At 38.7% G+C, this 24,114-nt stretch overlaps 1 long non-coding RNA gene across 1 annotated transcript in view; it reads right to left on the reverse strand.

The window, feature by feature from the left end:
* Window positions 1-8,762: 8,762 nt before the first annotated feature.
* The window catches only part of LOC119533825, a 106,840-nt gene continuing 91,488 nt past the window's right edge, over window positions 8,763-24,114 (reverse strand). The window contains exon 4 of the long non-coding RNA XR_005216883.1: window positions 8,763-9,107. This is a non-coding gene — a long non-coding RNA (uncharacterized LOC119533825). The remainder of the gene's footprint in view (window positions 9,108-24,114) is intronic.

Genomic DNA, 24,114 nt, shown 5'->3' on the forward strand with positions numbered 1-24,114 from the left:
AGTTTTCTATTGTAGATTCTTTACTCTTCACTTTAGCTGACAAATACAACCAATTGGTGCTTATTATATTTTTACTGCCATGACAGATCTTTTCATTTGTTCATTAGTTTACTCCTCATGTAAACATCTATTCTGTATGCACTATCTGCCAGGCACTGGCTAAGTTTAGGGGTGACTTACAAAGGAAAACACAGCCCCTGCCCTTAAGGTGCTCACAGTCAGTGGGGAGACACCAATTCCCTTCAAAAGGACAATTGTGCAACCACATGGCAGTCCAGGGAGCTGTATGCTAGGTTTGGGAAGTCATATTGTGTTACTGGGTTGAAGTTGTTTATTCCAGGATAATTTGTCTGACTTCTGAAATCATTGTAAACTTACCAAAATACGATGTCAGCTCATCGATAGGGATTTGATGTAGTTTGCAATGACGTGAGATTTCAATCCTGGGGCCTTTCATGATGGCTTTGCAGGCCAGCTTTGGGAGCAGCCCCTTTACCCTTGGCAATCTGGGAATCCTCCCAATATGGGAACTTACTTGCCAGGCACATTTCTAAGACATGATCATATTTTATTTCTGTTTTTGCATGCTCAACATTTCTTCTCCTAAAATGCCTGGGCCACTTGCTCTTGGTTGTATTCATTTTTGTATTTAGCAATTTATCTTATTTTACAGTGTTGTATTTTTTGTGGGAGGCAGCATGATGAAATAGAAGAATCAAAGTCTTAGGTAAACAGGATCTATCTATTGAACCAATTATGCTAAATGAATCACAGCCAGTTTTTAATTCTGGCTCTGATACTTACTAGCCATGTGACTTTAGGTGCATAAAACTAAGGAGTCTTTCCTCTATTATTATTTTATTAATTTATTAGAATTAAAATATGATTCATAATAATAATTGCAGGTTTTTTAACAAGCAAGTTACTATATTCAAGGCTTTGTGATGGGTGCTTTGCAGGCACTCTCTCTCATTATCATGGTCAAATCTCTCATGTTAAAAATCATAGCATTTTCATCATCAAGTATATGGTATATGTCATGCTTAACACTCTATATCTATTTTTTCATTCAATACTCACAAGAATCCTATAAGATAGATGCTATTTTTATCTTCATTTCATGAATGAAAAGAACAAAAGCATAAGTTACTTAATTTACCTCCTCCAAGTCACACATTTAGCAGTAGGGTTCAATTCAAACCCAGGTCTATCTGATGCCAAGTAAGCCCAAGTTCACAAAAATTACTTTTATTCCTAAGTAGTAGACATGCATGGCAAAAAATTTAGAAGAGTGACAATGAGAATAAAATGAAAATTAAAAACCTTGTCCCACAGTTCATTTCCCAGAGGTAAACACTGTCATACCAGAAATTCTATGTTCCTAGACAAACATACACCCACCTCCACACACATATATGTGGATTATACATGTCATGAATAAACTGCTACCTTACTTAGTATAGTTCAGCAACTTGCTATCTTTTCATTTAATGCATCTTCAAGTTATTTCCATGTCAGTACATATATACCTATCTGCCGTGTTCTTTTTAAAACTATGTACCATAATTTTCTACTGACCAAGCAGGCTGTAAGTTATTTAACCAGTTCTCTTTGATAGAACTTGAGGTTGTTCCCAGTTTTATTGTTATTTCAAACAATGCTTCTTTGACTACTCTGATGTACACATCCTCTCACACTTGTATTTCTCTCTTCAAAAATGATTGCTCCATTTTAAACTTCCAACAACAGTTTTTCAGTTACTGTTTATTACTATTTTCTAACAAGCCATTAACATAATCGTATTGCTAAAACTTTACAAAACTAGAAGGTAAACAAGGATGGTTGTATGAACATGTATATATGTGTGTGAAATATATATATATATAAAGCTATGAGTGAACTTGAGCATCTTTTAAAAGTTTGAGGACTTTTTTTGAAGTGTCTGCCCATTTCCTCTGAATTTTCTCTTTGTATTATTTTTATAGACTTTTATAAGATTTTTATTTATTAAGGAAATTAACCCATTGTCCATTTCTTTCATTCAACATTCATTCAGTGAATATCATTGAGGGCCAGGTACTCTTTAAACCTTGGGGCTTAGCAGTGATCAAATAGACAACATTTTCTGACCTTCTGGAGCCTATGGTCTACTTGGATGATGCCAACTATGTCAAATATATGAGTCAAACATATGTATGTCAAATGCTGATACGTTCTGTGGAGAGATAAGAAGCAAGGAATGGGGATAGAAAATGCTGGTGTTTGTGGGTATGTAGGTTGCCATTTTAGATAAGGCAGTCAGGAAGGTCCTCAATAAAAGGTGACATTGAATCAAAGACTTGAAGGAGGTGATGGAGAGAGCCAGAGGTGCCAGGCAGAATGAAAAACAAGCGCAGCAGCCCTGAGCCAGGAACATACATGGAGGATATAAGGCTCAGCAAGGAGGTGGCCATGGTGGGGCAGTGTGAGAGAGGTGGAGGGTAGGAGGAAGTGAGGTCTGAGATTTTAGGTCCTGATTGTGCAGAACTTTCCAGGTGATTTTAAGGACTCTGACTTGCCCTCTAAATGAGAAAGGTAGCCTTGGAGGTGTTGAGCCCACAAGTGACATATTTGATACCAGTTTTATCTGGATCACTTTGTCTGCCATGCTATGTAAGCCTTGTAGGGGGCAAGGGGGAAAACAGGGAGACTGGGTGGATTCAGTAATTCCAGACAGAGATGGAGTTGGCATGTTTCCATGTGGAAGTGGTAGAGTTGATGGGGACTGAACAGATTTGGGATATAGCTTGTAGACTGAGATGAGACAGCAGAATATACTGACAGATTGAATGGTGGCGGGGGTGGTGGTAGTGAAAGAAAGAGTCTAAATAATACAGGTACTTGATCTGAATATCTAAAATTTAGAGTTGCCTGAGGAAAACAGTGAGAAAGTCAAGTTTGTAGGGGATACAATTAGGCATCTGATTTTGGACGTTGAATCTCACATATCTATTAGGCATCCAAGTGGAGATGTGGAGATGTTGTAAGGAGACTGGACAGCAGGGTGGAGGTCTGGCCTGGAGATAAAAATACAGGCATCACAGACACATAGCTTTTATTATTCAAAGCCTTGAAAAAGAATTATATCACCCAAGAGATACGTAGAAATAAAAGAAGTCCAATGATCAAGACTTATATATTGTAAATTATTTTCATTTTTGTTATTTGATTTGGCTTATACTATTTTTGCCTAATGGAAGTCTTAAATATCACTTCTAAACTTCAACAAGTCAGGATAATTTATTTCCATTTACAAAGAAACCAATAACAACAAAAACTTGTGGTCCAGCCTGGGAGGGTTAAGTAATGTCCCTGAAGTCTCATAGCTAATACTTTGCAAGCTCTGGACTGGCCTCTCTGCGATAGTTATTTGAAAGCCTAAGCTCTTCATTTTGACTGTCTCCTTATGGTGCTTCTTTTTGTAAAAAATAAAACAAAACACACAGACACAACCAATTTTTTATTGTAGTAACAAAATATACAGCACAAAATTTTCCATTTTGACGACATGCAAGTTTGCATATCACTAGTATTAATTATATTCCGAATATAATTAATACTACCATCACCTATATACTTGCTCCTGTTTTCATCATCTCAAACAGGAACTACTCACCCAGTAAATTATAATTCTCTTTTCCTGCCTCTGCCCCTCCCCTCCTCTGCCCTGCCCCAACCCCTGGTAAACTATGAAATACCATTGCAACATCATTCTCTATGAAGTCTGTTTCTTCTAGGCATTTCACATAAGCATTATCATCTTATGATATTTGTCTTTTTGTGTCTGGCTTCTTTTTACCCTTAGTAAAGTCAAAGCGACTTCCATTGGACCAGACATGCTCAATTTGATAGAACAGAATTTTTAGAGCCATGCAGACATGTGGGTCTGTCTTTGGATTTTGTTGATGTTTTTACAGGGTGTACCTGAGGTTTGGATTCAGAGGCAACACATATTTCTACTGAGTTCTGATACAAGGCCAGGCACTTTAGCATTCATTATTTTAAATAATCCTACAGCCACCCTCTGGCTGAGAATTCATATTTTCTTTTTATTGAGCAATAGACAGAGGGAGTCAAATCTAGGCCTCTGACAGCTGTGCTTGCAGCTTTATTAATTCCAGAATATGTAGATTTTCCCTACTGTGGACTTTGATCAGGCCTGGCCATTAATTTAGTCAGGAAGCCCCAGTTCCCTCCTTGTATGCCTTACAGGCATAAACATGGAATCCATTACATACCTTTCATATCTTCTAGAACACTGTTTTGCTCAATAAATAATACATCAGTCAAGGTTAACTGACTTGCCCAAGGTCATGCAATAAATGGGTGGTGGTGTGGCCAAGCAACAAAATCTGTGCATGTCTCCTGGCTTCCAGGCCATGACTATTCCCTCGGCCCAACTATTTCTGTAGTTTTCAGCATGTTGAAATACACATTTCACTTTATGCAGAATATACTTTGCGAAAGTAAGAATGCTTGAATAGTCCATGAGGACTGCACTGCTTTCTCTCAGCCTGTTCCATCTTTCACCTTCCAACAGGAATAATATGGAAACCTACCCCTCTGTGCTGGGGAGTGAGAGTGGGCACCTGGGTAATGAATTAGATAATCACTTTAAATCTGTTTTCTGATGAGGCCAGTGTGTTACACGGGATGACACTAATGATGTCATCACACCTCATGGACCAGCAAAGCCTCTTTCATGGGGGCTTTGGGGATTGATGGTTGATTAGCATTAAAAATAGATAAACAATGGGTAACTGTGAAACATCTGCAGGACTAAGTGGTCACACAGGAGATTGCAGCGTCAGTGGGCTAGTGTTTATTGAGCATCTACTGAGTAGGAACAAGAGCACTGTAAGTACATAAGCTTCCTTAAATCTCAAGTAAAGGAATTTTTCTTAACGTGCCTCCCTGGCCTAGGGTGTCTGAAAATTTGGTATAGAGTGGGTATGCTCTAAAATATAGAAATGCAATCATTTGTTTAGAAAATTGTCCAACCTGTGTCAAATTATTTTATTCCACAGGACATTGTTTTAATTGGCTCTTTCTTCAAACTTGAACTCACTGAATATAGAACGTTCACACTTCATGCTCACTTCTTTAGAAACTGCAGCCTGTCTAGAAATTCTGCAATTGCCATTAAATTCTAGTTGGCTAAAATTCCATGCCTTTTTATTTCTGTAAAGAACTCAATCCAATATTTTCAAATTGAAAGAATGGTATCCATTTCAGGAATAACTAATTCTTACTTATTCAAATACAGTATGATTTCAGTTTGAGCTGTTTTTCTAAGTCCTCTGGGAGTTAGGAGAGGAGTGGTTTGGTTTAGGTCACCAACTTTGAGTGCATAATCTGAATTCTTGAAATTCAAATCCTGAGTATGGGTAATCACTTTAAATGGATACTTCTTCCAGCAAAATAAGCTTTCTAGTAGGAAAAAACAAGTAGTAATATGTGCACAGAATTTGAATTGCAAAAGACATGATTGAAAAACCCCTCATAAAAATCAAGGGTTTTAAAGAAGTACTGTCTCTTGCTATGGCTAATTCTGAATAAAAGAAAATGCTAAATACTACTCCTTTTTATCTTGTTGTAAAATTATAAAGTAGAATCTTAGAAGAAGAATATAATGCAACAACTATCCACTGTGCATTTTAAGGACGAGAAAAAGAGGTCACAGTGCAATCATTACCATCATCATCATCATCATAGCTGCAAATAAAATTTATCAAGGACTTCCTATGTCACAGGCAATGCTTTAAGCACATTACACATATTTGCTCACTTAGTCCTCACAACACCGCTATGAAGTCAATACCATTATTATTATACTTAGGAAATGAGGCACAGAGGGGCTAGGGAACTTGCCCAAGTTCACCCAGCTAGTAAGAGGCAGAGACTAGTTTGGAATCCAGACAAGTGGGCTCCAGAACTGAGCCTTTAACAGCTAAGCGTAAGTTACACATGCACGCATGTGCGCGCCGCACACACGTATTTAATAAAATCCAGATGTCTTCAGCCTGACTCTGCCCTAAGTCTTCCAGATTCCTAGGGACACTCTTCTCTTTAATATTAAATAAAACCTGGCTCGACACCTCGCCAATCACATATACCATGGGACAACATCTCTCTTAAAAGGGTTACTAATTGTTGAATTAATACATGCCAATGCCCGTAACAGAATTTTTTGGATTCTCAGGAATTTAAATACTCTCACATGCACTGTTATTCTAAGAAACATCAATTTCATTCGTGGCCATCTCCTGCTACTTTTCTTTTACTCACTACCTAAATCAAGCCCCCTCAAGATTGAAGGGGAATTCACAGTCATCTTTATAAACTGCCCAATGACACAATTATACAAAGTGACCCAAGTTGCTAGTTTTTAAATTATTTCTTAAGACCAATCTCTCCTTTTGCCTTTTCTCCTTCTTCCCTGATCTTACATATTTGTGGCAGGCCTCCTCTTTCTGACGTGTGTGTGTGTGTGTGTGTGTGTGTGTATGAATGCACATGATATGATTCCTTACCTTATGGTGGGAAAATCTGACAAACTGGTCTTGTGATCCCATACCAGGGGTGGGGCTCTGGTGTTTTTGGCAATCTATATTCCTCTCTACCTTGTGCTCCACCTCGGCTCCTATTAGCTGGAGTTTGGCCTAGTGAAAGGGACAAGGTGTTCTCTCCTTTCTGAGCACAGACATGATCCGAGCATTTGCAAGTCCTGAACAAATGTGCAAATGGTGCCAGGCCTGTGGCACCCCCTAGGTCCTCCATACCAATGGAGAGGTTTGCTTGTAAAAACCCAACTTAGAGATGAGGGCTGCACAGGCTCGGGGCCACTAGACAGGCTATTCTGGGGTCCCAGGTAACTAGAACTGCAGTCATCGGCTCTGGGTGGGCATGTCCCTTCAGCTCTGGGGATTCTTTGTTCTATGGAAAGGAAGCAGTCATGGGAGGGCTGGAGGGTAATTCCTGGGAATAATTATGTCCATCTTTAGACCACTCTGCAGTTCATTTCAATGGAGATTTGAGCACTGGTGTTCTGGTTTGCTAATATGTTGTTATGCAAAATACCAGAGTATTTTGGGGTGTTCTCTTAGCTTCTCCCAGGCAAACACTGGAGTAGCAAAAGTCTACTTTCATTGGCCTTCTCCAAAATGTCTCTCTTAACTACAGCTCTCTGAGACCCTTCTGTTTGTGAGCTTTTATAGGCTCTGGTAAACTAATCAAGACCCACGCTGAATGGGTGGGGCCACACCTCCATGGAAATAATATAATCAAAAGGTATTACCCACAGTTGGGTGGATCACATCTCCATGGAAACAACTTAATCCAAAGATTCCAACCTAATCAACACTAATAATATGTCTGCCCCTACAAGATTGCATTCAAGAACATGGCATTTTGGGAGACATAATACATCCAAACTGGCACAACTGGTTTTATTGAAGGGTCAAGAAAGCATCCTGAAGCAGGGCAGAGTAAAAGGACAAAGAGTTGAAATTTCATGGGGCTATCTTGGTTGACTTGTGGGTATGATAGTGAAGTGTACTGCTTGGGCCCTTGCAGGATGTGCTACTTGGATGTGTTCTCATCCTGACCTTTTCAAACTCCCTACAGATCCCCTTCCCTTGTCCACTTATTCTGGCTGATAATGATAGCCCCAACCTCTTCCGTGGAGAAACCCCTCCCTTGCCACAGGAGAGAGGAGTCTAGGCTCTCTGATTCTTCTGGGGTCTTTTAACTTCTGCATTTTCAAGCATGAGCCCCATGTTGATGGAAAATTTTACTTTAACATTCATTCTTAAAAACTAACCCTACAAGAACCCTCTGGGGTAAGAATCCATATATTTTTCCCTTCCATAGGATTGACAGGGCTTGGCAAGGCAATTCTCTATGGCTGAGGGCAGTTTCCCCAAGAGAGACACAGCTGGGAGTGTCAGGAGCTGGAGGGGGGTGTCTTAGCCTTGATGATTGGCTCTGGGTGGAGCATCACAAAATCCATTACTTCAATGTAAAAAGTAGGAGAAACATACCTCAGCTATTTCTCCCTTACCTTAATAATCCAAGAAGGATCTGTTATCCATGCTTGTGTGTATTTGTTTTGTGTCTGCATAAATTATGGGAGGCAACTGATTCCTTAGGATTCATAGACTGCACCAAATATTTTGTTTACCCTTAAACACATTTTTAAAAAGTTTCAAATAATAACACCATATCTGGAAAAAAGGTAATCATTTTAACTCAATAGACCTTTGCAGTATATTCCCAAATCCAATACTTCCCTTAGGTCATTATAGGTCTTTGATACCTGACACATTAATTCTGAGAGAAATGGAGAAAGGGAATGTCTTTTTTATTTTCTTAAAAATGTATTATATACACTAAATACTGTACCACTGTCCTGAAGTTAATAATTATAGCTCTAATCATGTAAAGGGGGAAAGATACTTAAATGAGATAAAACACAATACTTAAATGAGAGCACACTTGAAATGGTTTCATCCTGTGTGAATTAAACATACTGGTTTTAATAGATTCAATTGACGATTTAATCTGAGTTCATAGAAATGTGACTTGGCTGAATATCCAAAGTAAAAATCCAGTTATCCAAAAAAATTCTAATCATTTTGGGAGTTTTTAGCGGTTGTAAAACTCTTAAGCATGTTTCTTTACTAAAGGAGATTTAATAAAAGGAAATAAAAATGTCTCTGGAAATGTTCGAGTTTATTTACAAGAAAGATCAAGGAATAAGATCAAGTCTTAACAATTTACTGATTTGTATTCCACATAAAAGTATTCTTTAATAAACAAATGCAGATGATTAGGGGACAGTTTTAACTGTGAGTTTTGGGGTCTTAGGCATAACTTCTTACACCTTTTCCATCAAGTCAGAGTTCAGTTGCTTTTCGCCTCTGTGGCTTCTTGTAGTTCACTCCCTTGGGGAAGCACCAGCCCATCGGTTTGTTTACCAGAGGACAGGGTTACCTGACAGGTTCACTGCTCAGAATGAGCTGCTCTCTTGTCAGGAGGCTCTTTGATCCTGTCATGAGCCTTGCCATCTGTTGAATAAATATAGGCAAGTGAAAGTTCAAAGTATAAGCACATGTGAAAACAGGCAGGGCTGCTCAGTAACCACCCCTGTGATTCAAATGGCCCTTGAATAATTGTATGCCATTGGAAAATGTTTTTAGGCACAAAGTCTAGCAAGCAATGAAGTTTTAAGTTTTCTTTTCTATAGTCTCTGAAAAATTACAGGAGTCATTTTCCTGGTAAAAGTTCTCATCATTATTCCCCTTTTATTTTTCCTTGTCTTCTGTGCTCCCTCTCAACAATGTTTTACATGTCCCCTGTTAAGATGTACTAGCTTTAAAAAAAAAAAAAAAAAAAAGAAAGAAAAAGAAAAGAAAAGAAAAAAGAAGAAGAAGAAGAAAAAAAAGGAGAAGAAGTTTAATTTCTTTTAGGGGTCTTGTTTTAGTCATGACAGAAAAATTTAAACTTGACCTTTAGATCCCTTTTCATAAGTGGAAATTTCAAAATCTCTTGAATTTTCCCTTACTGTTTAAAAGTATCATTTTTGATGTGTCTATAAATAACAATATTTGGGGAGGAATTAAATATTGCATATTGAGCACAAGGGTCCAGGAGAATCACCCTTGGCAAAAATCACATCAACATTTTGTTTTACTTCTCTGTGTTGGATACATTTAGGTCAAGTTTTATCCTAATGATGCATAATCAATTAGTCTCTTTCCCTTTTACATGTGGACCTGTCAGTACCTTCAAATGATGGATAAAGTGAAATATATGAACCCAAATAATCAATTACAGGAACGGGGTATTTAAGGAGTTAACAATCTCTACATCTCTTTCCAATTCCTTGCCTTAATTTTTTAAATACCTTCCTTTATATGGCTTGTGAACCAAGAACAAAATATTTTCAGCCAAGTAATACAAACCAGTAAGTATATCCAGCAAATCTATTTTTTGAGACTTGGCCTTTGAGTTGCTAGTTTGTTTTTGTATTCACAGTTAAATGTAAAGCATTTTATAGGAAAATCTGCTGGCCACACTAATGTCCCTGGCAATCAGATACAACATTTAGCACAACAAAAACAGCAAACATAGTGTGAACTACTCTATGCCAGACACAATGCTAAACATATTGTATTCATTAAACCATTTAATTATCATAACAACTTATGAGGTAGGCAGTAATAGTAAGCTAAAGCACAGAGAGGTTAACTTACTTGCCTTAGTTATACAGCTAAGGAATGGTAGAGTCCGAATTAGAACAAAGGAGGGTTTTTTTTTTCCTGCGTCCAAATAAGATATTTTACCTGCTATTGGTAAAGTTCATTGCATTTTTCCTTGCCATCACACGTACCCTTATATCAGGCTACATTGAACTGATGCTGGAAATTTTGGGGATTTGTTTAAGGAGAAGTTGAATTGAAGGCGTCCTTAATTTTGGGATTAGTGGACATATTTGCATGATTCATAGCTATTGTCGTATCTAATTAAGTTACCATTAGCTCTCCTGATGTAGAAATGTCTTCAAGTAATTTTTATTTCCCATTCTGCCAACTCATTTGACATTGTGACACAAAAGTTCAAGGACAGAGGTAAGAGTTCAATACTACCAATCCAGTAATATCTGATGGTGTGCAGCCCTAACGCATATGGTAGGCAGAAGAAACAGGTTTGAAAAGTATGTAGCCTGAAATTTGCCTGTGGAAAATTCTTCCCAACTTTACAGCTCATAACATTTTTTTAAAAAGCCTAATAGAATTTTTCCCAAATTTGATAATAATCCTAAACTTTTTTCAACATTACCATTAAGAATTTATGAAGCTAAAATAAATATTTCTAAACAATCAGAAACAAGAAACACATTTTGCTCAACTATACTAGAAAGAAAATGGAATTATTTTCCTGTATTCCCAATAGAAAATGTTATGGAAAACAATAGGAAGTCAATAATAGGGAAAAAATCTTATAAACTATTTCAAGTAGATAATTAATAGAACCTGCTTCTTTTCTAGATTTCATGTGTGTGTAAGCTTTTGTAAATTTGTAACTTGTGGTGGTTTCTTTCTGCAATTTAAATAAATATTTACTTTCCTACCTAATTATATATAAATATATATATATAAAGAATGCTCGGATGAAGATACATATATTTTGTCATCGGGGTCAGACCGCCAAATACAAAATCTCATCTGGGTGAGTGAGGGATGGCCACCTTGCTTCACACATACCTCTCTCCCAATATTCTTTTATACCTTTGAGGTTGGTGGTAAGTTCATGGTGCTATATTAAGGAGCTCTCTAAACTTATACATAATTTTAGTTTTATTCCTACATTCAAAAACAAATGAGTCTCAGACACTATATCACTCACCTTGTCATTTTTCTCTGGATTATTTGAGAGGAAAATTGAGGTAGCACCAGCATGTAATGTAATAATGAGATGAACTGCAAAGTGAACACCTGGTCTGAAAGCCTGGTCACATATCACGATAATAGAACTGTGGTCTTATCTATTTCCAGACTTCTGCAAGGGAAACTAGTTGGTGATATAGAAGGCCCCCTCTGCCATGGAGTCTCATCTTTCAAACCTAGCTTCTCTGAGTAGATTCAGGAAGTGTAGGCAGCCAGGAAATTTCCAGAAACCATCAATATTTGGGGTAACATGTATCATCCATCTTCTTGTAATGTACAGTTCTACTGATGGTATTATTAATAATAGAGCATGCCTAGCTTTGGTGAGTCACTGAGGATGGAGAATATAATACTTTCAAAATTGTATTTCTTTGTCATGAAGTAATTCTCAAAAGCAAAACAAATGGAAAGGAAGGAAGGAAGGAAAAAAGGAAGCAAGGAAAAGAAAGGAAATAAGGAAGGAGTTAGACTAACAAAGAAGTGAAATTTAAACAAAAATGAAGTAACATGTTTTACGTAATTGCTGAAGAATTTAAAATACACATATAATGTTCCAGTTATGTATTGCTGTGTAAAAAACCACCACAGTTCAGTGAGTTTTGTGGCATAAAGGAATCGTCATTTCATTATGCTCAAGGATTCTGTGGGTCAGGAATTCAGAAAGGGTGCCATGGGGACAACTCATCTCTGTTTCCCAGTGTCTGAGTGCTCAGCTGGGAAGAGTCACTCATTCGTCCCGTGGTTGATATCAGTTGTCTCCTGGAGCCACAGATTGGGCTGTCGACCAGAACACCTGCATATGGTGTCTCCATGTGACTGCTTGGCTCCTCCTCAACATAGTGGCTGAATTCCAAAAGCAAGTGTCCCAAGAGAAGCCAGATGGAGACTCTATCCTTTGATGACCTAGCCTTGGAAATCACATTGCATCACTTTTGCCAGGCACAATTCCACCCAGTATCATGGGGAGGGAACACAGGCCTTGCCTCTTCATGGGAAAGGTGTCAAAGTCACATTGTAAAAAGAGAATGTGGGATGAGAGATATTTTTAGCCATTTTTGGAAAATACAATCAGCCACGGGCTAATAACCTTTCTGATGAGGATTCAAGAAAATGAGAGGAAGTATGAGTTAACCACTGACAGTCTGGGCACTGGCTGTGCTTAACCGAGGATCTACAATGTACATAACCAACGACCAACTAATTCTAGGGTTTAAGTACTAAACCCCACAGAAATAGTCATGGTTTTTTCTGGAATCCACAGGTGCCATGGTTCGCCAACCTTTGAGTAGTTTAACCATTTTGTTATATTTGAGTGTTTGCAGCACTAGCCTCCAAACTGTAGGCTGATTATAGGAAGTTAGCTCCCTTGAAATGTCTCTGCACCAACCCAGTTATTTCTAGAGGGTCCTAAATATATTCCCCACAGATAACCACAAGCCAATCTATGAGCCACAGCCACCTCCAGCTCTCCACCCTGTTCCTGATCTTAGACCCTTTCAGAGATGCCGACTTTAACACTTAGTGATGATGGATGTGGTGTTCTGGTAGCTATAGTTATTTTCATTATACTTTTCTGACTGTTCTAAATTTTCTATAGTGAATATGGATTCATCTGTAGTCAGAAAAAGTTATTAAAAAGAAACCATTTTTTCCACTTCTGATGCTAATTTGCTGGGGCAAAAGATGCTTTAGCTTCCTACCATATAATGCTCTTGTTAAAGGAAATTTTTATGTATGCATAGTTATATGAAGTTACATATTAGATAAATTACTATATTATATAATACTTAATATATACATGATATAATACCTAAATATTTATCTTAAATAGTGTACCAACTTCCTAACTGATCCCCTATTTTATCCAACTTCAGACTAGACTCAGACAGAAAGAAATTTGACCATGCATGTTTGATCATGTCATTTTCCTGTTGAAAATCCTTCCTCACTTTTAAGATATGGTGTGCATTTCCTCCCATAGCTTGCACACTTTGGTAAAATCTGGTCCCTGCTTACCGCTTCCTTCCTACTCCTTCCTACTACCCCCATTATCACACAGTCAAATATGCATGTAGAATTTGGTTTTTGGAAATAACCTATGCTCTAAATATTACTGCATTCTTTCAGTCTGTACACGTGTTTTTTCTTGGCCCAGACTATATTTAAAAATAATTTTTTAGCTAACATTTACAAATTAGGGAATTTTGCATAAAACAATATCAATTTTCAGATTGTCTTGAAATATTACACAGTGTGCCAAACACTGGTCTTGCATTCCCAGCTGCCTTCTTTGGACTTGCCTGGAATTTCCAGATTGTGACTGTAATGGTCATCACCCCCGATAGCTTTTTACCAGCTTATTTCACTAATTTCTATCACATTCCTGGTCCCTATAAGCGTTGAAATTTGTAACCCCTGCCTAAAGTGAGATATTAAGCCAAGCCTAGATAATATCCATAATTATTCTCCCTTTTCACCTGAAGCTTTTGTCATCATTTAGATTAAAAATAAAAATTAAAAAAAAAAAATCTCACCACCTCTTGGTTTCAAAAGAATGAAAATCAGTTCCACAATTCTAAGGAATTGTGAGGTTTGTAAATTAAGGTCGATGTTTTCTTTATTCATTCTTCTCTGTCCTAATAGCTTTTAAGCTCTGCTTTTTCAGTTGAGCACTTTATTACATGCTTTTTGCATTGCCTGCTAATTGTTTCATGGGTGTTAGTCCTGACCTTTCAACCAGACTCAAGTCTCAATGAAGGCAGGAACCGGGTCAGGATAATTCTACTTAAAAAAGCCACCAATGAACAGTGGTTGATGATTTGGTAAAATGTCCCATTCCAGGCACAGAGTAGAGGTATTTTGGGAGAAGTGATACCCTGGTCTTCTACAAGGCTGCTTTAGGACAATCAGCCAGTCCTATACAACAATGCTTTAAGAAAGGCTATTGTCCACTCCCATAAAGAGGAGAAATTAAAATAAATCATTATGTGTTGCAATCCAAATCTGCCTGCCTGCATTCATTTCTCAGCCCAGTAGCTTCTTAAGATAAAAATAGCACCATAGATCCTCTCCTTCCATGAGGAGAAAACCCAAGTGAAAAGCTCTCAGTAGGTTCCAGCTCTACCTCTTTCTGATGTTGCCACAATTTGCATGCCAAAGGGAAGCCTGCAGGCAAAGTGGGCCTCTCTGGGGATGGGTGCAGCCCAGAACTGGAGACTGACAGCTCTCGGTCAGGGCACAGAGAAAGACTGTCTCTGCAGGTACCCTTGGCACTGTCGGCAGGCTTCTTGGACAAGGCATGATCCCCAGGGCAGGCCAGGCGTGCAAGGTCAAGGAGGTTGCCTGTTGCAAAGTCAAACTAAAGACAGAGCTAAATTTCTTCTTTTAGGAAAATTGACTTTGTTAATTAAATGCCTCTGCTTTGTGCCTTACTTTCCAACTGAACAGGGCATTGTAATTTTAGAATAATTTTTCTTCTCTCAGATGAGGATAGGTTTACGAGCTAAGTGACAGTTTTCAAATGGATGCATAACATGTCCATAGACAATATCCAGGAACTCTTTGTGACTACTATTTGTAAAAAAGATGTTTGTCAAAATTATAGGGAACTACATTGACAAGGAGGAACCTGACCTCATAACGGAATACAAATGAAAGTTTCCACTGTAAATCTTCCTCTCTGTAACAATGACATGTTCCTTTTCACTACCTTGAATGAACGTATCAATCTATATGAACATATTCATTACTGACGAAGGAGTCAAAGACCTTCCAGAACTCAGAACAAAGAAATGAGGAAAAAATGACAGGGCCATGACCAGATATTGTAGTCAACATTGGTAGTGGGTGATAGGATTTATATGATTTCTCTGAGTACTGCAAAAATTAACAATAAAACTAACTTATTTCAAATGCTAATCTCTTTTGCAGAAATAGACATGACTAAATGATGAAATAAAGCAGATTAAATTTTCTCCTTCCAGAATCAACTCTCAAAACAGACACAGACACCAAATGATGGACATCTGTGCCCGGGCATACTCTTACATAGACTTACATTTACTCCTATCCAGTCAGGCTGTTTGAAGGATGTAAGTATATTGGCTGGCAGGCAGATAGCAAAGGGAGAAGGGGAAGAAAGGGTTTAGATCAGGGTTTCTAACCTTGGCACTGTTAACATTTTGAGCTGGATGTTCTTTGCTGTCAGGGTTGTCCTGTGAATTGCAAAAATATTTAGCAGAATCCCTGCCTCTTCCCAGCACATGCCATTAGCAACCCCTACCCAGTTGTGACAGTCAAAAATATCTCCAGATATTGCCCAATGTCACTTAGGGTCAAAATAATCCCCAGTTGAGAACTGCTGGCTTAGATGATGCAGTCCTAACCTGGTGTTTTCATTTATTCACCCATAGAATAATTTTACTGAAGTTCAAATTAAGGCTTGAAGCTATTGGAATGCTGTTGAGGACGGATCTCATCCTTTATATTTAAGAGGACCCTTGGGAGAGTTTTCTTATTTAGGAGCAGGAACAGTGGTGCTTTCTCTGATTCCTGTCTCAAATTCCTCTCACACAAAAATTGTGTGACTGATCAGCTGCATTTTTGACTCATCCTAGCAAGTTCATAAGACATAAAGTCATGCATTTTTATATAAGCCCCATTCTCATCAGATGCCCTTTGTTTTAGTTCGCCAGGCTGCTATGACAAATACTGCACAATGGTCCAGATTAAACGATGGTAATTCATTGTCTCATAGTTTCAGGGGTCAGAAGGCTTGCTTCTTCCTGAGGTGGGTAGTTTTACGGTGATGGCTTGCAGCAATCTTTGGGGTTCCTTGACTTGCAATCTGCTTCTTCTCACATGGCAATGTCCTCTCCTTTCCTGCTGTTATCGTTAACTTCATGTATCAATTTGGCTAAGTTACGGTGTCCAGTTGGTTGGTCAAGCAAGCAGTGGTCTGATTGCTACTGTGAGGTATTTTGTGGATTTAAATCACTAATCAGTTGATTGCACCTATGGAAAATTACATCTACAACAACAAAGGATATTGCCTTCAGCAATGAGAGAAGTCTCATCTAATCAGTTGAAGGTCTTAAAGGTAAAACTGATAATTTCAGCACTCAGAAAGAATAATTTCTATCTCTACTTCATCCTGGGGAATTCATCAGTATCTTCGTGTGTGTTCCTAATTTGCGGTCCACCCCACGGAATTGGGATTTGCCAATCCCCATGGTTACGTGAGGCAGTTTGGTTTGAAGTCTTGAGCTCATATCTTTCTCATAATAATTACATGTCAGCTCTGTCTCCCTGGAAGACACTGAGGGATACAGATTTTAATACTAAGATTCTTCTTAAGAAACAGAATCTTAAGGATGAGATTGATGAATTTGGTGTTGGTTCTGAGGTTTTTGGAACTGGCTCTCTAATTTGATTCAAAGGCACTAATGACTCTATTTCCAATGATCAAGCTGGCAGTACTAGTTCCTGATATGAATTGGCAATAGAGATATCCAAATATCACTATTGAATTCTGCTATTCAAATGCTTATAAGAGGCAAGTCTGGGGGTGCCAGTAAATTTGATACATTAACATATATTTGTGGAATTATAAAATATAATGACAGACATGAGCCCAAGGCTTCAATTTCCCAGCTCAAGAACTGCATGAAGGACATGAAAGTTTCTGTGTGTGTGCTGTCTTTTCTTCTATAATTAGACTGAAGTTCTAACAGACACCTAGAGGTGAGGTACAAAGTGTGACCCATGAGATGGTGCACTACACTCTAAAAGAACTGCATGATTTTTTTCCAATATATATAGACAGAGATCAGGACTATGTGTGGGGATGGATATTAAGGGTGAGGGATAATGGTGGAAGGAACATAAAGATTTATCAGGCTGAATTTATTAATATGGGTTGTGCTGGTTTGGGTGTATTATGTCCTCCAAAACATCATGTTCTTTGATGCAATCTTGTGGGGGCAGAACTATTAGTATTGACTGGATTGGAATCCTTTGATTGAGTGTTTCCATGGAGATGCGACTCAATCAACTGTGGGCGAAACATTTGATTGAATTATTTCCATGGAGACATGGACCCCACCCATTCAGGTGGGTCTTGATTTAATCACTGGAGTCCTAAAAAAGAGCTCACAAATAAAGGACCTCAGAGCAGCTGAGAGTGACATTTTGGAGAGCAACTGATGGAGGACATTTTGGAGACGGCCATTGAAAGCAGACTTATGCTGTCCAGAGAAGCTAAGAGAGGACAAAATGCCCCAAGAGCAACATTTTGAAGAATGTGAAGGAGCTGAGAGAGGAGCTGGAACACAGCCTGGGATCAGCGTATGCCAGCCACATGTCTTCTCAGCTAACAGAGGTTTTACGGATGCCATTAGCCTTCTTTTGGTGAAGGTATACTTGTATTGATGCCTTAATTTAGGCATTTTCCTGGCCTTCAGACTGTAGCTTTGTAACCAAATAAACCCCCTTTATGAAAACCAATCCATTTCTGGTATTTTGCATAATGGCAGCGTTAGCAAACTAGAACATGGGTATACTAAACAAAGATTCTGGGTTCAATGTTGTAGCTCAAGAGGTTACAAAGGGCTCTAACAGTTTGTTTGGGTGGTTGTCTGAAGCATGGACAAAGAGGTGGTCTACACTACCTGAAGTTGAAATGCCACAAATTCCCTGGTATAATGTTGATGAGGGGATCCAAAGGTTTAGAGAGCTTGGATAGAGTGGGTTTATCACATAAGGACTGTTCACCCATCCCAGGAATGTCCAGAGGACATATCTTTCACCAGGATTGTGAAGATAAATTTGTGAGACTAACTCAATCATCCCTGAAGAGCTCTATGGTCACTTCTCTCTGTAGATCAGATATTACTGGGAACTGCTGTTACTGAACTTGGAAGATAAACAAAATGGGGATGATTGGATCCCAGGTTGGCAGAAGCCAAGTGGCAGATTTAATCACCAAAGAAAAGGTGGGCACGGCTGCTGTATTGAAGACATTACACTGATTGGATCTAGTGAGCAAAAAGTAGCAACTACTCTAGTCTTATTGGTAAAGCATTTGTGTGTCAGAGGGTAGGAGATAAATCCAACAAAAATTCAGGACCTTCTACCTTAGTGATATTTGTAGGTGTCTAGTGACGTCGGGCATTTGAGATATCCCTTCTAAGGTGAAAGATAAGCTGTTTCATCTGGCCCCTCTTACAACCAAAAAGAGGCACAATTCCTAGTTGGTCTCTCTGGATTTTGGAGGCAATATATTCCTCATTTGGATATGCTACTCTGCTCATTTACTGGGTGGCTTCAAAAGCCAATAGTTTTGATTGAGGGCTAGAACAAAGGGAGGTTCTGCAACAGGTCCAGGCTGCTGTGCAAACTCTTCTGCCACTTGGGCCATATGATCCAGCAGATCCAACATTGCTGGAAGTGTTAGTGGTATGCTGCATAGAACCTTTGGGAGGTCCCTATAGAAGAATCACAGAGCAGACCCTTAGGAGTTTGGAGCAAAGCCCTGCCATCCTCCACAGATAACTACTCTTGAGAAACAGTTTTTGTTCTACTACATACCTTAGTAAAGATCAAATTCTTAACTCTGGGCCACTAAGTTAGGAGAAGACCTGAGTTGCCTATCATGAACTGGGTGTTGTTTGAGTCTCCACACCAGATAGATGGCTGTACACAGCAGCCCTCCATTATCAAATGGAGGTGGTATTTATGACATCAGGCTTAAGCAGCCTCTGAAGGCACAAGTAAGTTACACAAGGATGTGGCCCAAATGCCTATGGCTCCCATATTGCCTTCTCTTTCCCAGCCCACAACTGTAACCTTGTGAAGAATGTTCTATGATCAGTTAACTGAGGAAGAAACTCAAGCCTGGTTTATAGATGTTTCTTTTATGTCAAAGTGGACAACTGCAGCATTACAGCCTCTTTCTGGGATACCATGAAGAAAAATGATGAAGTGAAATCCTCCCAGTGGGCAGAACTTCAAGCAATGCACCTGGTTGTACATTTTGCTTGGGGGGAGAAAGGGCCAAAGGTGAATTGCATACTGATTCATGGGCTGTGGCCAATGGTTTGGGTAGATAGTCAGGACTTGGAAGGAACATGATTGGGAAATCGGTGACAAAGATGCCTGTGGGAGAAGTATGAGGCTAGATCTTTCTTAATTGGTGAAAAACATGAAGATATTTGTGTCTTATATGAACGCTTACCAGAGGGTGACTCTGATTTTAATAATCAAGTGGATAAGATGCCCTGTTATGTGGATACTGGTCGTCTCTTTCCCCAGCCACTCCTGTCATTGCCCAATGGGCTCATGAACTAAGAGGCCATGGTGGTAGGGATGGAGATCATGCACTGGCTCAGCAACATGGACTTCCACTCACCAAGGCTGACCTACCTACAGCCACTTCTGAGTGCCCAATCTACCAGAAGCAGAGGCCAACATTCAGTCCCTGATATAGTACCGTTCCCCACAGTGAATAGCCTGCTATCTGGTGGCAGATTAATTACATTGAGCCACTTCCATAATGGAAGAGGAAGCATTTCCTTCTTATTGGGGTAGACAAATACTCCAGATATAGGTTTGCTTTTCTTGCATGCAAAGCTTCTGCCAAAACTACCATCCATGGACTTACAGAATACCTTATCCATCATTGCGGATTTCCACACAACATTGCTTCTGATCAAGGAATCCATTTCAAAGCAAATGTAGTGCAAGATGGACACATGCTCATGGAATTCACTGGTCTTAACATGTTCCCCATCATCCTAAAGAAGCTGGATTGATAAAATCATGGAATAGGCTTTTTAAGGCACCATCTTGGTGGCAATACCTTGCAGGGATGGAGCAATGTTCTTCTGAAGGCTGTATATGCTCTAAATTAGCATCCATCCTATGGTGCTATTTCTCTCATAGTCAGATTCCATGGGTCCAGGAATCAAGGGGCAAAAAGGGGAATGGCACCACTTACTAGTAACCCTAGGTATCTATTAGATAAAGTTTTGCTTCCAGTACCTGCAATCTTAAACTCTTCTGGTCTACAGTTCTTAGTTCAAAAGGAGGAGTGCTTCTGGCAGGAGATACAACAATGATTTTCTGGAACTAGAAGTTAAGACTGCCACCTGGCCACTTTACTATTCCTCATGCCTCTGAACCAATAGACAAAAAAAGGAACTACTGTACAGGCTGGGGAGATTGATTCTGATTATCAAGGGGAAATAGGCTTGCTGTTACACAGTGGAGGTAGAGAAGAGTTTTCCTGGAATACAGGAGATTCCTTAGGGTGTTTCTTAGTACCCACCATGCCCTGTGATTAAATCCAACAGCAAAATGCAACAACCCAATCCAGGCAGGACTACTATGACACAGAATCTTCAGGAATTAAGGTTTGAGTAACCCCTCATGCAAAAAACCATGACCAGTTGACATGCTTGCTGAGAGTAAAGGGAATATGGAACAGGTAATGGAAGAAAGTAGTTATACATATGCACTATGTCCATGTCAGCAGTTGCAGAAATGAAGACTGTAATGGTTATGAGAATTTCTTCCTTGTTTTTTTGTGAATATGTTTGTGTACATACATAAAGCAAATATCTTTGTTTTCTTCCCTATCTTATCCACTTATCACGTAACATAAGTTGTATTCACTTTATGTCTTAGTATTTAAGTTAGAGGATATTCAATTTTGAACATTATCCAAGGACTGGCATCCTCTTTTGGGGAAAAAGTTAGTACATTTCTGGTCCTATGTGGGATGGTTGAATTCCATTAGGCAAAAATATAACTGTTAATTGTTTTTATTTAGAGATTAATAAGGTTTAAGAAGTGCCAACTTGGGTGCCAAGTTGAGAAGGGCTGGACTATGATGGTTAAATTTATGTGTCAACTTGGCTAGGTTATGCCATCCAGTTGTTTGGTTAAGTTACTGTGAGGGTATTGCATGGGTTTAAATCATTAGTCAGTTGATTGTTTCTATGGCTGATGACATCTACAATCAACAAAAGAGATAGCCTTCAGTAATGAAAGAGGTCTCATCCAACCAGTCGAAGGCCTCAAAGGGAGAGCTGATGATTTCAGTATTCAGAAAGAAGAATTTCTATCTCTATTTCAGCCAATCAGCTTCTCTTGGAGAATTCACCAATACTTTCATTGGAGTTCCCAACATGCAGTCTCACCGACTTAATTTGGATTTGCCAATCCTCATGGTCACATGAGCCAATTCCTATAATAAAGCTCATAATATTTACATACATATATAGGTATATATAATGTTGGTTCTGTTTCCCTGGAAAACCCTGACTAATACATTTCTGTGATTTCCCACCTCTCTTTATAAGGCCTCAGGTAATCTAGATTGACCCACACTCATTCAGTTGGGGTACACTTTAACTGAAATAACATCTTGAAGAGGTCCTATTTGCAATGGATTCACACCCAAGGGAATGTGGATTACATTAAGAATATTTCTTCCTTCGGGCACATAACTCAATCTGCCAGACACTAGTTTGTTTCTATTCCCAAAAGGATGACTTTTGAGGACTTTCATTTGAAGCCTGATATGTCTGTCTCTTCAATACCTAGAAATTGCAGCAAGTTCTGCTTTGCTTCTTGTATTTAAATCTATAGCCTTCCTCCCTGCCCAGCAACAAGAATTTAGTAAATATCTTGAAGGAGAGACTTTGGATGAAGTTAAAGCTCCTCAAATCTCTAATTTTGTCACTTTAGTCCTGGAAACCACCAAAGTCTCTCCTAGTTGTTGTCTAGAGTTAAAGCCCATCTCAGTAGGGTTGTGCCCATTTCAGTAAATACCCCCAAGAAAAAATGATTGGAGATTTTCACTTTTAGTTCATCTCTCTAAGGAGGCCTTCAACACTCCCTTATTGTTCTCAGAATGTTCTTAGAAATCCTTTTCCTCCTAAGCACTGTGAAGCTTTATAGTTCCTGCTTTCAGGGCTTAGCTGTTTTGCCACACCATCCCTGCTTCAAAATTCAGTGAATGTCTTAAGGGGGAAGCCAGCCATGTGTGTGAGGCCTGTCAAGTCTCCAGCTTTGTCACGTAGCTCCATGTGGCTATCAAAAGCTCTACTGGTTTCTTTGGTCCCCAGTAGAAGCCTCAGTCTCTGACCTGCACCCAGAATCAACCAATACTCCCAGAGGCATCTGCCTTTCACTTAGCTTCTGAAAGGCTCTTCCCTCTCTGAGATTTTCCTCCTTGTCCTTACTGTTTCCACATCTCTGTAATTCTTTCAACTATAATTTTTGTAATCCATCTAGCTTTTCTAGTGCTTTTCAATGGGAGCATTGGTCTGCTCTGCACACTCTTCTATACCTGAGGTGGAATCCCAGACCAAGATATTTATTTGCAAAGAATGCTTTCTGATATTGTAGGTACCTCTCATTATTAATACTGACTGAAATACCAAATTACTATGGAAATACAAAAAAATCAATATAAACTGTCATAATCCTTAAAACAATCTTGATGTAAAGTAAGAATATGGAGCTTCTGACTACAAGTTCATACTGATAGAGGAGAACAGCACCTATGTGTACTTTACTGTCATTTAGAGAAGAAGGGTTTTTTGTTCGTTCTTTTAAACAGAATATTTAGCTGACAATGAAATAACATTATGTGAAGCAAACAACCAAAAAAAGGAATGAATTGAGAGATAAAATATTTGGCTAATTCCTTTTTTATCAGTATGTTGGGTATGAACAATAAATGCTCTGGCTGCCCATTGTTCAGCCCCAATTTCCTTTCTGAGTGTCCTGGAAGCTCTCTGAAAAGCATTTATAATTGATGGATTTAAGAAAGCAAGCAACTCAGTTTTTACGTACATATATAAGCATATAGGTATATAGGCAGAAAACAAAAATCTCATACTGTTTGCACAATATTATTCAGTGGATTTCCTCCTTGCATCTCTAGGTCACATTCTGCTTATCATTAACAGCAAGTACTAGAGAACTGTCATGGTTTTGTTGATTATTATTTTGTTCAGTCTTTGAGGGTATACCTTTCTAACTAACCCCTAGCTCAGATAAAAACATGTGGCTAACCAATCATGCTATATAACCTGAATCAAAATTCAATTTCATACATGAGGCATTAACTGAAAACTGGATGAATGAAATATGAAAATTCTTCAGGAACTCAAAGAAAAAAAGTCTACACCTATTTTAATGGTTCTTTAAGGATGTATTGAGAAGAAGGTCAAGGAGGTCATTAGTGCAGTACAAAGGGTGAGGAGTTTGGGGTCAGATGATCTACACCTGAGTCCAGAATTTGTAGCCTTGGACACATCTCATAATCTCTCAAAACTCTGGTTTCTTCAACTCGAAAGTGGTAGTTGTGAAGTTGTGTTGGAAGTATTTAAATGAGATAATACAAACAAAAAATGCTATACAAATGTTCATCTAGGGTGAATATATTGAATATAAATTAAAATTCAAAAACAGTAATTTAGTCAATACCATGCTCAAAAATATTAACTTGACTAAAGACTATCCTTAACCTACATGAAGCAGAAAATCATGGAGATTAAACTAGCTCATTGGTTGGACTGGGCCAAGATTTGGTGCATTTTTAGGAGTAGGTGGG

The sequence above is a fragment of the Choloepus didactylus genome, chromosome 5 (assembly GCF_015220235.1).
Source record: "Choloepus didactylus isolate mChoDid1 chromosome 5, mChoDid1.pri, whole genome shotgun sequence".
In the NCBI taxonomy this organism is placed as follows: domain Eukaryota; kingdom Metazoa; phylum Chordata; class Mammalia; order Pilosa; family Megalonychidae; genus Choloepus; species Choloepus didactylus.